Here is a 16,199-nt window from a genome sequence, read left to right on the forward strand (position 1 = left end):
CTATGTGATGAGGCATGCTAACTACACGATCGTTTAGCGTGCGCCTTTTTCTAAACGATAAGCATTATATGCTCCCACTATGATTGTCTACCGCCAGCATCTACGCGATTGGGAAACCAACGCTACGCAATAGAGTAAACGATCGTTTAGTAAATACTACACGATCATTGGAAAAATCTACACGATCGTTTAGTTAAATCCCAATGATCGATTACCTGAGGTTACACGACACAACCAACTCTTGGTCTTCTTTTTTGCTGAGAACTGCATCTCCATGCTTCAAAACTTCATCATGAATAACTCGACTAACTCAAACACTTTGAAATATAGACTCGATTGCATGTTAACTATGCCCAAAAACACAGGGACTCTTACAAATTAACATTTTGTAATTTAAAGAAAGCTTTAAACAGAAGCAATTAAACCTGTAAACATTCATCAACGCCATTCACAAACGCATTTAACAATTAAACACAATGCAGAAAACCCACCACGACTATAAAAGAAGTTCAAAACAGAAGTGAAATTTGGAATATCAGAACAGCCTGGCTCTGATACCAATTGAAGGAAATCGAATATGAGGATTTCCATGAGCAGTGGAATGATCATTCCAAATTTTAGTCGTATCTGACCAACAATAATTACAGTCACAAACGAAAACATACGGTCATGCACAAAATGAAATTACAGCATGCTTTATTAAACGATCAAAGGAAGAATTCGCATACCTTTGAAGACTCATCTTCAACGCCCTTGATCACGAATGCTCGAATAGACTCCAAGACTACAACTCAAGAATGCTCGTCCACCATGACCGCAACACAGCATGATCAACAAAGAACTCAAACACCACGATCTCCAAGATCACAAACACCCCAAACTCCACGAACAGCCTCCACAGAACCTCGATTGTGTCAAGTTGAGTATAACACCACCACAATGGCTACCTTGGTATTCTTGGTGTGAGAATCCAGAAGTGTGGGCTATGTGTGGACTTAGTTAGAGGATGAGACCGGAGGAGAACAATCGTGTAAACGATTGAGCAAGTGGGAGATGTCAAGGTCTATCGTATAGACGATGCCCAATCGTTAACAAAAGTGATCATTTAGCAAAAGCGTGCATCGTTTAGCTCATCGGTCAGCTAAATGTCTATTGTATAGAAACACTCCACGATCGTCTAGTCTCTCCAAGCTGTCGTTTAGTAATTCATATTTACTTGACAACCTTTCCGTGAGTAATTTTTCGAGAATGGAAATCTCATAAAAACAACTTCTAAAATTAGGAAATTTTTTTTCCTTTTATCTCACATTTACCATGAAACCACCAATAACCTCTCACTTAATTGGTTATTAGAGAAAAAGATATAATTATCCAATAATTAATATTAGTATAAATACATATGATAACCAACTTACCATAATATATTTATAACCTATAGTTTTAATATTTCATCTCATGAAACATATAAACCATATGGACTTGTAGTTCGAAGCTCCAACAGTACGTGAGTAACTGACTAAACTTTTTAGTCACGAGCTCCACCATCTGTTAACTGTCAGACACTTCACTAAAGACCGACAGTTGAACTCTCCTTACTACAGATATATTATTTGTCCATCTTAACCAATCAACAATGTGATAATCCTTCACAGATCGCTCATAAGTACAGTTAGGCCAATAACCTTTATTCCCCTATAGTCACATCTAACTCCTTAAGTACCATTGATCCCTCTAATGAACATAAGTCATACTCCTACTATGACTAAGTCCTCTCTTCCAAAGAGAAGCTATGGCCACTATGTTCAAGACCCAGAATAAGCCCTTAAGGGAGCAATCTATCTATTTACCCCTACTTCGGGGAAGAAGTGAATTCCATCTTATGTAACTGAGTTCCCAGCTCCCAAATCAGATAAGTCCCTAAAAAGATAGGCATATTGAGTCGGCAATCTGGCCGCTTTCACCCATACTAATCAAAGAACTGCCCTCAAAGGCAAGAGTTCCCAAAACACTCAGGATTGAGGTCATGTCACCGATGGTCGTTTAGGTGAGATGTAAGTCTTCAGTATCAACGGTGTTATATACAGAGACTAGTCATCTCATTGTCCGGTCTTATACAAACTTTTTTTATAGGACACCTCCGCTCGCAGGTCTCCACATGAATGGTCAGGATCTACCATCTACAGTAGTTCACAACACTTGCAAACCTCTACAAAGCGGGTCATATCCGTAGTGTCACCAAGATCAGGAATCCCTCCTTAATCCTTATACTACAATGTGTACAATTACAAACAACGAGAGTCCGAGAGAATTGGAACACCAATCCCAATAATAGATAGCTTTTATTTTTCGATTTTTTAGGCTAATTATCCCTGTCCATCATTTTTTTAATGAATGTACATTTGATGTATGTTTCATTATATGCCATAAAGTATGTCATACAATTTTAAAACCCATCATAGGTTATGCATTTTTTCATGCATCATCTTTGTATTATAAGTGTTATAATATAGTAGTTTGCATGATTAAATTACTTAGCATGCTCATGCATCATATAATATAAGAGTTATAATATATACATATGTTTAAGCATATACATGCATCATCTTTATATTATAAGTATTATAATATAAGGGTGTATGAGAGTATGTATGCTTAGTTCATTACTGTGAATATAAGAGTTATATATAGTAATGATTGAGCATTGCATGAAGCATGACACTTAGGTTAAATTATAAAAGTTATAAATACCTAGTCTAGCTTTGCAATGTGGTTGTTTTTTAGTTGTTTCATTTTTTATAAGTGTTATAATTAATGAAATTAGAACTAAAATCAATAAGAAAGACATGCATGCATACTTAGGCTTTAATAATTTTTTAAAAGAGTTTTAAAATTTGATTGAGATAAACCTAAGATCACAGTTCTAATGAGATTAGATACCTAAGTTTAATCTTTTAATTCGGTTTAATAGGATTAAATTGACTAATAAAAGATTAAATATATACCAAATCTATCTATAAGGGACCTTTTGTCTAAGGTGGGATCTAGCTAGGTTGGGGTATTTAAGCTGACAAAAACAGAATACCCCTACCTGGGAACCTACCTGGAAAGGTGAATTAGATAGATTTATTGGATGCATGCACATTTGATGAAAATCAGTTAAAGAGTTTAATGAGACTTGAATTAAACTTATTTAATTATCAAAAGCAAGTGTTGTTTTTTAGCAAATTAAATACCCACTTAGTTAAAATCAGTAGCCGAATTTACTAAGTTAATGAATCCCTAGGTAGAACATTTAGTGGGAGATACTTGAGGTATATGATACTTCACATAAACCTACACATTTCTCCCTAAAAGTTCATATCGTGAGATCTATCATCAGCCCCGAGGCACCTTGGGAGTGTTCCCCCTGAAGGATGGAATCTAGGTAGGTCAATACCAATGTGAATGGAGAGAATGTACATAGTAAATGGGAGCGGGACATGTGACAACATATCCCACGGTCTCTCTCATTAGGTTGGATAACATTTTCGTGCATTGCCTCGAGGTGCCTTGGGAGTGTCTCGCTAAAGGATGGTTGTATTTGCATAACTATTTATCTGATCTCCAGAAATGGATAGGGTTGTTTTAGTCTCTTGTCCTAATCTACTTTTTCCCTATGGTGGGTGCATTAGAGTGAGGCTCTAGGGCCTAAAATAAGGGATTACACTTACATGCAATTGTTAAGGTTGTTAACAAATTCTGGACCGAACAATGGTGACTGTTAGAGTCAGTTACAAGGAGTTGTTTCTGTCTAATGGTTGAGAATGTCTCATCCCAGTGAAGGGACACTAGATCTCCCCATCGGTGACTTTTGTCCTGCCTCACTAGGGCATCATTACAAAATAGATATCACTTAGGATACAATAGAACTATTTTTCTAAAACTTAAATTGGTGTTAAAAGTGGTAATGCAAGTAGACTCATTAAGTATGTTCTTGTTTTCAGCAACTTTTAAATGACAACCGCTACTTTAGTTTTATTAGTCGCTGACAAACTGATTGGTGAAAATTATGCTAGTTGGAAGAAAACGATAAACACGATACTAATCATCGATGACCTCAGGTTCGTGCTTATGGAGGAGTGTCATCCTAATCCACCTTAAAACGTCGCTCGAAATGTTCGAGAGGCATACGATAAATGGACACGGGCGAACGAGAAGGCCTGAACGTAATCTTGACCAGCCTTAACAAAGTTTTGGCTAAGAAGCATGATCCCATGGTCACTACACATGAGATCATGGAGTCCCTAAGGGGAATGTTCGGACAACCGTCCACGCAACTCAGGCATGACGCTCTTAAGTTCATCTCTAACTCCAAAATGAAGGAGGGTACATCTATTCGTGAACATGTTCTGAACATGATGTTCCACTTTAACGTGATAGAGATAGACAGGTCTCGCATCGATGAGGCCAGCCAGATTAGCATAATTCTGGAAACGTTACCAGAAAGCTTCCTACCTTTTGTTAGTAATGTTGTTCTGAACAGGGTTGACTACACCCTTACAACTCTCCTCTATGAGTTACAGACATTTCAATCCTTGCTGAAAAGCAAGGAGAAGAAAGTTGGTGAGGCAAATGTTGCTTCATCATTTAAGAAGGTCCACCGAGGTTCGACCTCTGGAATTAAGTATGTGCCTTCTTCTTTCGGCACCAACAAGTGGAAGAAGGAAAAGGGTAGTAAGGAGAACGGAAAAGTGCCTGCTAACCCAAAACTTGTCGCTCCACGGGGTAGGCGACCAGGACCGGTTGATAAGGGAAATGAAAGAGTTAAACAACATGCAGTGGAAGTATCAAAGATCCATAAGCATTCTAATTCACTAATTTTGGCAAAAACTAAAGCATGCTCTTCTTAAAAAGTGGGTTTTTAGAACATACCTTTGATGAACTCTCCAAGAAAACGTTTGTTCAGCTACTGTCTTCATTTGATATCAACGTGAACCACCTCAAAGCCTTCCCTACTATGATCTTGGAGATTTAGGCAAAGTTGTGGGACTCAAATACAGTTTGAAGATGTGAAGAAACAAGAAAAGCTCACAAAAATTAATTTAAATTACCCTAAAACTGAAGAAGACAGTTTCTTCTTCAGACAATTTACTCTCAAAATTCTATATTCCTCTTCTCCAACAATTCCATTCTTCTTTATATATATTTGATGAACATGCAAAGAGATGGAGTGCATGGCTTGCAGCTCATGCTTGGAGAATCAAAATAGAGAATATAATGGCTTTTGTGTGAGCATAAAGATGATGGTAATGGAGAAAACTCATTTTCCATTTTGTGCAACCATACAAAACATTTTTCCATTTTTCTTTTTAAAACATAAAATATTTTTAAACCATTTTAATTTTAAAAAATTATTTTCTTAAATTAATTTCATAAATTAATTCTTTAAAAAAATAATTAATTTAATATCAAATATTAAATTAATTTTGCACAATAATCATCTTTATATATTTAAATCATATTTAAATATTTATTTTATTGTTCCATTTATTTTTAACGTTTCAAATTAATTTCTCAAGCTACCCTAAAGCTTATCCATTTACTAGCTAGTAGGGGGACTTCGCGGACCTACAGTTTATGGGCTTCAACGATTCGAGATTAATCGGCTAAACTCATTAGTCCGATCTAACCCCCATTCGTAACTAATGGGACACTCCACTATAGCCCATAGTTGAACTCCCCTCACTATAGATATATTATGTCCACTTAATATCCATAATTAATAATTCAATCATTCACAGGTTGTTCGTAATCAAAACTAGGTCAAAAATACCGTTTTATCCCTGTGACTACATCTTGTTCCTTAAGTTCCTACTAATCTTCTAATGAACAATTCTGATTCATAATCTCTATGAATCAAATCCTTTCTCTATCATGAGAAGACGGGGCCCCAATTGTTCAAGACCTGAAGTCAGTACTTAAGAAAACAACCTATCTACTAACCCTAAATAGGGTAAGAGTGAATTCCATCTTGCAAGACTATGTCCCCACTTATTCATCTAGTCTTATCCCCAAAATGGTAAGCTTATTCAGCAGTGTTGTTGGACTACTTTCACCGTTTACAGATCAAAGGATAATCCCAAACAGACAGGAGTTCATAGCTAGCTCAGGATTAAGATCGAGTTAACCTAGGTTATATAATAAATGAAATAGTCAGTTTTAATAGTAAATGGTCGTTATAAAGAAAAGTGACTAGTTTCAACATGAACGATTTGTGGATCACATCGTTTGTAGCACCTTACAACTTCTTGTAACAACTACAGAGTGGGTCGCATCCAATAGTGTTACCAGGATGAAATACCCAATTTCATCCATATACTCATTGGACCATTTAGGCTATATACTGTCAACTTGATCCTATTTATGTCACTACATAAAGTTACAACATTCAGACTATAGCCAAGGATGCGTTTATTAGATTTTCATAATAAGATGCAAAATCAACAAATCATTGTTATTGATAAAATAGAATGTTTAACATGAACTGCGAGTTCTAGGACATTCCCAACAGGAAAGTGTTTCCATTACAACCAGAACGGGCACTGGAAGCGGAATTGCCTACGATATCTAAACGAAAAGAAGAATGCCAAACAAGGTAAATGCAATTGACTAGTTTTGGAGACTTGTTTAGTGGAGAATAATGATTCTAACTGGATTATAGACTCTGTGGCCACTAACCATGTTTGTTCTTTATTTTAGGGGATTAGGTCCTGGCAGCTGCTTGAGGCTGGTGAGATGACAATACGAGTTGGCACTGAGCACGTCGTCTCAGCTGTGGCAATGGGAGACCTCTAGTTGAATTTACAGAATAGGTCATTTTGAATGATGTATATGTAGTTGCCGATTTAAAGAGGAACTTGATTTCTGTAAAGTCGTTGCTTGAATGTAAATACACCCTGAACTTTTCGGTTAATAAAGTGTTTATTCTAAAATATGGTGTTGAAATATGTTCAGCTAAACTGGAAAATAATTTGTATGTGCTAAGGCTGTTAGCAACAAATTCCCTCTATAACATAAAGATGTTTAAAACTTCCGTAACTCAAAACAAACGACTTAAAGTTTCTCCAAAAGAAAATGCCCAACTATGACACCTACGTTTTGGGCACATTAATCTCAATAGGATTGAGAGGTTGGTGAAGAATGGACTTCTAAGCGAGTTAGAAGAAAATATTTTATCTATGTGCAAGTCATGCCTTGAAGGCAAAATGACTAAAATACCTTTTACTGGAAAAGGTTATAGAGACAAAGAGCCCCTAGAGTTAGTGCATTCAGACCTTTTGCGGTCCAATGAATGTGCGAGCCAAGGGAGGCTACGAGTATTTCATCACTTTTACTGATAATTATTCGAAATATGGCTATGTTTATTAATGCAACATAAGTCAGGATCCTTTGAAAATTTCAAAGAGTTCAAGGCTGAAGTTGAAAACGCATTAAGTAAAAATATTAAAACACTTCGATTTGATTGAGGTGGAGAGTTTTTGGATTCTGAGTTCTAAAACTATATGATAGAACATGGAATTGTTTTCTAACTCTCAGCACCTGGTACACCTCAGTAGAATGGTGTATCAGAGAGGAGAAACAAAACCCTGTTAGACATGGTTCGGTCAAAGATGAGTTACGCTTCCTTACCGAACTTGTTTTGGGGTTTTACAGTGGAGACTGTAGCATACATCCTGAACTGTGTTCCCTCCAAAAGTGTTGCCAGAACACTTTTGGAGTTGTGGAACGGGCGTACAGCTAGTTTACGTCACTTCCATATATGGGGTTACCCAGCACATGTGCTTAAGGCTCCTAAGAAATTGGAACCACATTCAAGGTTGTGCCTATTTGTAGGCTACCCCAAATGGACACGAGAAGGTTACTTTTATGATCCTAAGGAAAACAAGGTGTTTTTGTCGACAAACACTACTTTCCTTGAGGAGAATCATATAAGGGAGCACAATCCTAGAAGTAAAATCGTGTCGAGTGAACTTTCCAAAGAAACTATTGAAAGTTTAACAAGAGTTGTTGAAAAACCTGCTACATCAACAAGAGTTGTTGATTGGAGTTTATCTAGTAGGTTAAATCCACCTCAAGAGTTAAGGGAACCTCGACGTAGTGTGAGGGTTGCGAACCCACCTATTCGTTATATGGGTTTAACTAAAATCCTAGCTATGGTAGTTGATGGCGAGGTTGAGGATCTGTTGTCTTACAAAAAAGGCAATGGAGGATGTTGACAGAGATAAATGGATCAAAGCCATGGATATCGAGATGAAGTCTATGTACTTCAACTCAGTTTAGGATCTTGTAGATCAACCTGATGGGGTTAAACCTATAGGTTACAAATGGATCTACAAGAGAAAACGGGATGCTAATGGGAAGATGCAAACCTTCAAGGCTAGACTAGTGACAAAGGGTTATCCCCAAGTAGAGGGAGTTGACTATGAGGAGACTTTCTCGCCTGCTGCTATGCTTAAGTCTATCCGCATCCTCCTATATATTACCTCATATTATGACTATGAGATATGGCAAGTGGATGTCAAGACTGCTTTTCTGAATGGAAATCTTGAGGAGGCCATTTATATGGTACAACCCGAGGGATTCATAGCCTAAGGTCAAGAGCAAAAGGTTTTGCAAGTTGAATCGGTCCATTTATGGACTGAAATAGGCATCTCGATCTTGGAACATAAGGTTTGATACTGTGATCAAACCTTATGGTTTTGACCAAAACGTTGATAAGTCTTGTGTCTACAAAAAAATCATCAACAGTGCAGTAGTTTTCTTAGTGTTGTATGTAGACGATATCCTACTCATTGGTAATGATGTAGGCTTACTGACTTCAGTTAAGAACTGGCTAGCGACCCAATTTCAAATGAAATATTTGGAAGAGGCTCAGTTTATTCTTAGCATTCAAATCTTTTGGGATCGAAAGAACAGGGTACTAGCACTGTCTCAGGTATCGTACATTGATAAGATGTTGTTCAAGTACTCGATGCAGAACTCCGAAGGGAGCCTTTTGCCTTTCGCCACGGAATTACATTGTCTAAGGAAAAGTGTCCTAAGACACCTCAAGAGGTTGAGGAAATAAGATGGGTCCCTTATACATCTGTCGTGGGCAGTTTGATGTACGCGATGTTATGTACTAGACCTGACATATATTATGCAATGGGGATAGTCAGTAGATATCAGTCGAATCTAGGACAGGGTCACTAGACAATTGTCACAAACATTCTCAAGTATCTTCGGAGAATGAGGGACTACATGCTTGTGTATCGTTCTAAGGGTTTGATCTTTACAGGATACACGGACTCGGATTTTAAGACTGATAAAGATTCTTGGAAATCCACTTCAGGATCAGTATTCACTCTTAACAGAGGGGCTGTAGTATGGCGAATCACCAAGCAGAGGTGCATCACTGACTCCACCATAGAAGCCGAGTATGTAATGGCTTATGAAGCTGATAAAGAGGGCGTTTGGCTCAGGAAGTTCCTGACTAATCTGGAAGTTGTTCCAAATATGTCTAGGCCCATCACCTTTTATTGTGATAATAGTGGTGCTGTGGCGAATCTCTATGATCCTCAGTGTCATAAGCGCAGCAAGCATATTGAGCGAAAATACCATCTCATCCAAGAGATTGTGCATCGAGAGGATGTGATTGTCACGAAGATCACTTCGGAGAATAATGTTGCTAATCCGTTTACGAAGGCTCTCATGGCTATAGTGTTTCAGGGTCACCTACAGAGTATGGGTCTATAGGACCGACCGTGACTGAACTAGGGCAAGTGGAAGATGTTGTACTGGACCTTTGTGCCCTAATTTATTGTTTTGTGTACTTGTAATGAGATTATCTTGTACACTCCACTAGCTTTAAGACAAGTGGGAGATTGTTGGGATTAATGCCCTAAATCTCGAAGGGTCCTGTAGTTTGTAAACATCTGTATGAACAAACAGTTTTGTGATATATAATATGAGATATTTTATTCACTTCAGTCTATGAAATATGAGATATTTTAGTTGCATTAATCACAAACCAATAAACTAAGATTTCTGGTTATCATTGTAACTTAAGCATATATGTGGAGACATACAAGTGGATCGTGCTTTAAGTGATAATCTAAATGGTCTGTAGTATATGGATAAAAGAGGGAAACCTTATCCTGTGACACTACGAGTATGGCCCGCTTTGTAGGTATTATAAATGTTGTAAAATGCTACAAATGGTATGATCTTGATCATTCGTGTATTAGACATGTGAGTGGGGATGCTCTATACAAAGGAGTTTGTATAAGACCGAACAACGAAATGTTTAGTCTCGTTTTATAACGTCGTTCATGACAAAGACTTTCTTTTCACTAGGATGGCCATAGGTAACATGACCTTAATCCTGAGTGAGTTGTGAACTCCTGCCTATGAAGATAGTCCTTTGATTTGCATGGGTGAGAGTGGCCAGATCACTGACTCAAACCTACCACTTTAGGGATTCGTCTGATTGAAGAGCTAGGAACTCAGTTATACAAGACGGAATTCACTCCTTCCCCAAAGTAGGGGTAAGTAGATAAATTGCTCCCTTAAGGGCTGATTCTGAGGCTTGAACAATGTGGCACCACACCTTCTCTTGGCCCGAGAAGGGTTTAGTCATAGTGGGACTATGATGTATTGTTCATTAAAGGAATCATTGGTATTTAAGGAGTTAAATGTAACTATAGGGGCAAAACGGTAAATTGGCCCAACTGTACTTACGAGCGATTTGTGAAGGGTCGTCGTACTATTGATTGGTTATATCTGATGGACACAAAAATATATATGTAGTGCGAAGAGTGCAATTGTCGATCTTAAGTGGAGTGTCTGGCAGTTAACGGATGGTGGATATCATGATTAAAGAGTTTAGTCAGTTATTCACGTACTGTTGAAGCTTCAAGCTATAGGTCCATAAAGTCCTCTTGGTAGCTCAATGGATTCATGTTGAGAATTAATTTTAAGTTAGTTTGAAATGTTCAAATTAACAAGAGAGAATTTGATTATATGTGATATAATTAAATTAGTTCAATTATATATGATATAATTGATTTGATGTATTTGATACATTGTATGATTTGAGGAATTAATATAAATATGATTTATATTAAATGCCATAAAGGAGAAAAAGAACTAGGGTTTATATGTTGCATATGATGTGATATTAAAACTATAGGTTACAAAAATAATATGATAAATTAGTTATTATATTTATTTATAATAAATTAATTATGAGATAATTGATTTTCGTCTTTCTCCAAATAACCACCTTAGTGGAAGGTTTTAATCAGTTTATGGCAACTGTTGGATAAAAGATGAAAATTGTTTTCATTTTGTATTCAACGCGCAAAGAGATCAAGTTATCAGATAACTTGTTGAGAGAGTAAACGATCGATCGAATTTTTCCATACGATAGTTACTCATTACTAAACGATCGAGTACTCAAGTCTATAGATAGGCTTAATCATTCTTCCACCTACTCGATCGTCTAGTTCCTCCATCCCTCTACCCAAATCCATACAGAGCCCATACCTCCTGGATTTTCACACCGATAATACCAAGGTAGCCAAGTGGTGGTGTCAAGTTTCGTTCGAGGGTCGAGAATCAAGTTTTACTCTATTGTGATCAAGGATTTGCCAGTTTGTGATGTTTGCTGAGTTTGCTCGTTGCATTCGTGCTGACCAACGCGTTCGAGTTTGATCGAGGAAAGACTAGAAGAAAGGATTCTTCAAAGGTATGTTTTACTCGATCCTTTGTTTTTAACTTTGAAACATGTTGCAATTTTATCCTTGATGCATAACTGGTTTGTTTGATTGTAAATGTGTATATTCATTCACAATGGAGTTTGGAATGATTTTCTTCCGCTCACTGGTTCTCTAGATTTAAAGCACATTGAGTGTTGTTTGTTGGAATGGGGGGTTGATAAAGTCATTTCCACAACTGTTGATAATACAAGTTCAAACGATGGGGTTATTTCGTATGTTAAGAAAAGACTTAGAAGTTGGAAAACCCTAGTCTTGGAAGGTGAATCGTTACACATGAGATGTTTTGCTCATATAATTAACTTGATTGTGAATGATGTTTTGAAAGAAATGTATGATTCCATCACTAGTGTTCGTAATGCTATAAGGTATGAGATTCTCTCCTAAGAGATTGACAAAGTGTAAAGCTTGTGTGGAGCAAGAGAAAATAGAATGCAAAGCTCTTGTTTGTTGGGACATGGCAACAAGATGGAACTCTACTTATCTTATGCTTGAGCATGCACTCAAATTTGATAAAGCTTTTCAAATATTAAAGGAAGAGGAGTTGGATTATCAGGACTATTTTGCTAAAAATGATCATGGAAAGATGAGGGTAGGGCCACTAAGTAATTCTAATTGGAAAAATATTGAAGTGTTTGTCATGTTTTTTAAGGTATTTTACGATGTCACTACAAAGATAAGTGGTTCTTTATAAGTAATTGCAAATTCTTACTTTCATGAGATGTGGGGTATTAATGAGCTTTTAATTCGTCAGAGCAAAGAACATAACTTTATTTTGCGTACTATGACTGTAAATATGAAGGTAAAATATGACAAATATTTGGGGTTCATTTGACAAAATTAATAAGTTTGTATTTCTAATTGTGGTGCTTGATCCACATTATAAATTGGATTATGTATGCTTTTGCTTTGAAAGTATTTATGATGACGCTATGGCTAAAGCTCTTGCTAATGGGATTGAAGCTTATTTGATATGTTTGTATAATTTTTACAAATCACAAGTTGATGGCTTTGATGATGATTTGAGTGTCCAAAGTTGTGTTTATGAATAAGTTGAATTAAGTGATAGTTCAAGACTATTGAGTTTGGGAATTATTGTTGAGACTGACCCGAGTGGTTTTATATTATCACGATACAAGAGAATACAAGAAGAAAAACATGCTTTAGAATTGAGGAATAATGTGGATCGATAATGGTCTAACTCTTGTGAAGAGCTAAGTGATCATTTTGATGTTCTAGATTGGTGAAAACTAAATGGCCATAAATACCGAGTTTTATCAAAAATTGCTCAAGATGTTTTTGTCGTTCTAGTATCTACTATGGCTTCTGAATCAACATTTAGTACAGGAGAGAGGATTCTTGATTCTTTAGAAGTTCATTATCACCTAAAACAGTGGAAGCTTTGATTTGTACACAAAATTGGATCCGTGGCAAAACATCCTTTTTATATCTTCCTCCACAGCTTGAAGAAATTGAGATTTGTGAAAAATTTGAGAGTGGTAAGTGGTGCCTCCAACCTAATTTTTATTCATTTGTTGCAATTTACTATGCATTTTTATATGGCATTATATACCTTTATATTGTTTTTCTAGATAATGTCCAGCCCTCCATCACAATACAAAAATGAAACTCCATGGGTTGACCATTTTCATGGTAAGTTGAATACTTATATGACATATCTTTTTTTTTATTGAATGTTAGGGATGCAATAAATTGTGGATTTAGAAGTTTGGTTCATAGTTTAGTCGTTGGTTGTCGTTATGTAATTCTATAGGATTAAGAACTTATGTGGTTATGTATTGTATTCTATTAATGTTGTACTTTATGTTTGTGGCTAACTAGTAACTATGGATTCATTGATATGTGATTTCATAGATATTGATATATTGTACTTAATTTACGGATATGTTTGTGACTATGGATTATGGATATGTCAATTACTATTTAAAGACTATTTTACGTTTATATTTATCTTGGATCAATGTTTTTATAATGATTGGGTTGTTATAAGGTTTCTTAATCTATCAAAAATAGGGAGAAAAAAGAAACACAACCCGACAAACCAACTCAAACTCAACTCGAATTTTAAGGGTTGGGTTGGGTTAGGTTGGGTACCCTATTTGGGTTATTCGGGTAGCCAATCCCACTAACCAGAATTTTTGGGTTGGTCCAGAAAATACCCCCAACCCAACCCATGTACACCCCTAGTTGAAATTGTTCCTTGGAGGGGTCGGTTGAAATTGTTCCTGAGTGATCAAAGTTCGTAGTTTTTGTGTGTTTTGGAGTGTTGGGTTGAAATTATTCCTCAATTATCCAAGTTTGTTATTGTTTTGTTAAGTTTTTTTTGTAATTGTTATGTATATGAAGTTTGTTTTTTTTTTTTTTTTTTTTTTGGTAATTGTTAGTTTTTGTGTGACTTGAAAGTTGTGTTTGAGATTAGTTTTCAATGTTGGGTTGAGATTTCTTAGGTTTAATCTTAATAATAATGTGGTCTAATATCTCAAGTTTAATTATATTGGAGGTAAATTTGATGCTTTTTGGAGGTGCCTTTTAAAGCCACACACACTTCTCTCTCTCTTTTATGTAACAAAGAATATTTATCAACGACTTCATTTGATTTGAACGTATGAAAACGATTTGTTTAATTGTTATTGATTTGGTTCTAAGTTTTAGGTACAAAAATCAAAATAAAAAATAATTACAAGTAATGGAAGTATTTTAAAAAAAAAGTGTATCGAACTTTCGACGGGTCAGCCATCTTCGAGAGTAAGTTTAGTAGAATGAGGAGTTCATACATACTCTCGATGTCGTCAAAACACTGTTGAGAGATAGTACAATGCCTAGCGTGGTGTTGACATCGACGGGCGTGAGTATCTCTTGATGGTGTATATATGGCATCAGGAGTACGTATGAACAACCGACGACATAGCTTTCTGCATCAGGAGATTATCTCCCAATAGGTATTTTTCGACTAATCTCTTAACACCCTTAAGTGCGTCGGGAGATGAGTTCCCAACATGTTGCCTTTCTTGACGAATTTAGGCGTCAGATACTTATTTCTTATAGTGTAATAAGCATTGTGTTATTTTTGTAGGAGGAAAATAAATCCTTTTGAATCACACAATTATGCTTGCAAAATCAGTAATCATCAAAATTTATGTTCCAAGTGTTCCAAATATTTTTAAAAAGACGTGAAATTCATTTTACATTGTCGTGAATAAACCTAAAATAAGATATATATAGTTTTAGCCATTAATTATTTTATTATTTTTAATTCATAGGTTAGATATTTATTATTTAAACTTAAGAAAATCTATATTCATCTGTTATTAAAAATTCATCAACAGAAGTGATGTTGTAAATATTTTTAGTCACGTGCACTCACATATATTTTATAGCTAGTCCTAGTAATAGTCGGAAAAAAAATCTCATTAAGTTATTTATGAAAATATTGGAGGTAAAAAAAGGGCTAGTTGCATAAATAGAATTTAAGCCCAAAATAATAGAATATGTAGTACAAGGATAAAATAATTGCATATATAGATCAAAAAATGATAAAAGACTAAAAAACCTATGCCTAGCCATCATTTTTTTTCGCTTCTTCCCATTTTTCTCAAATTAAAAACTATCACTGATAGCAGCTATCGGTGATGACCACTGATAGGTTCTATCAGCTGCTATCGTTGATAGCTTCTATCAATTGCTATCGATGATAGTTGCTATTAGCGATAGCTTTCAATTTTAGAAAAATTAATACAATCTTGAAATATTAACTTTTAATTTACTATCAATTATTATTAGCTATCATTGATTCACTTTCATCAATTGGGATCAACGTTGAAATATTACTATTAAGACTATCAGTGGCTATCAATGATAGATTTATAAATAGTGATCAACTTTGAAAAAAGACCAATAACTTTGATTACCATAGTAGTTATCACTAATAATCTTTTATCATGGCTATCACTGATAGTAGCTATCAGTCATTATCACTAATAGACTTTCATCAATTAGAATCAACCTTGAAATATTAATACTTAAGGCTATTAATGATAGATTTCTATAACTGGTTATCACCTTTGAAAGAAACTCGATATATGGATATCACTTAAGTTTTATCACCGATATTACTAACATCACTCATATTGTGGTTATCAGTGATAGCTTCTTTCACTGACAACATCACTAATAAGATACTATAAGATACTATCAACGATCTCACTGATATCATGCTATCAGTGATAGTTCTATCACTGATAACGTGCTATCAATGGTAGCTTCTATCATCGATAAAGTGTTATCGGATAACTTCTATCATCGATAACATGTTATTAGTATTAGCTCCTATCATTGGTAACATGCTATTAGTAGTAGCTTCTATCAATCATAACCACTAAACAC

This window comes from Benincasa hispida, chromosome 4 (assembly GCF_009727055.1).
Source record: "Benincasa hispida cultivar B227 chromosome 4, ASM972705v1, whole genome shotgun sequence".
In the NCBI taxonomy this organism is placed as follows: Eukaryota; Viridiplantae; Streptophyta; class Magnoliopsida; order Cucurbitales; family Cucurbitaceae; genus Benincasa; species Benincasa hispida.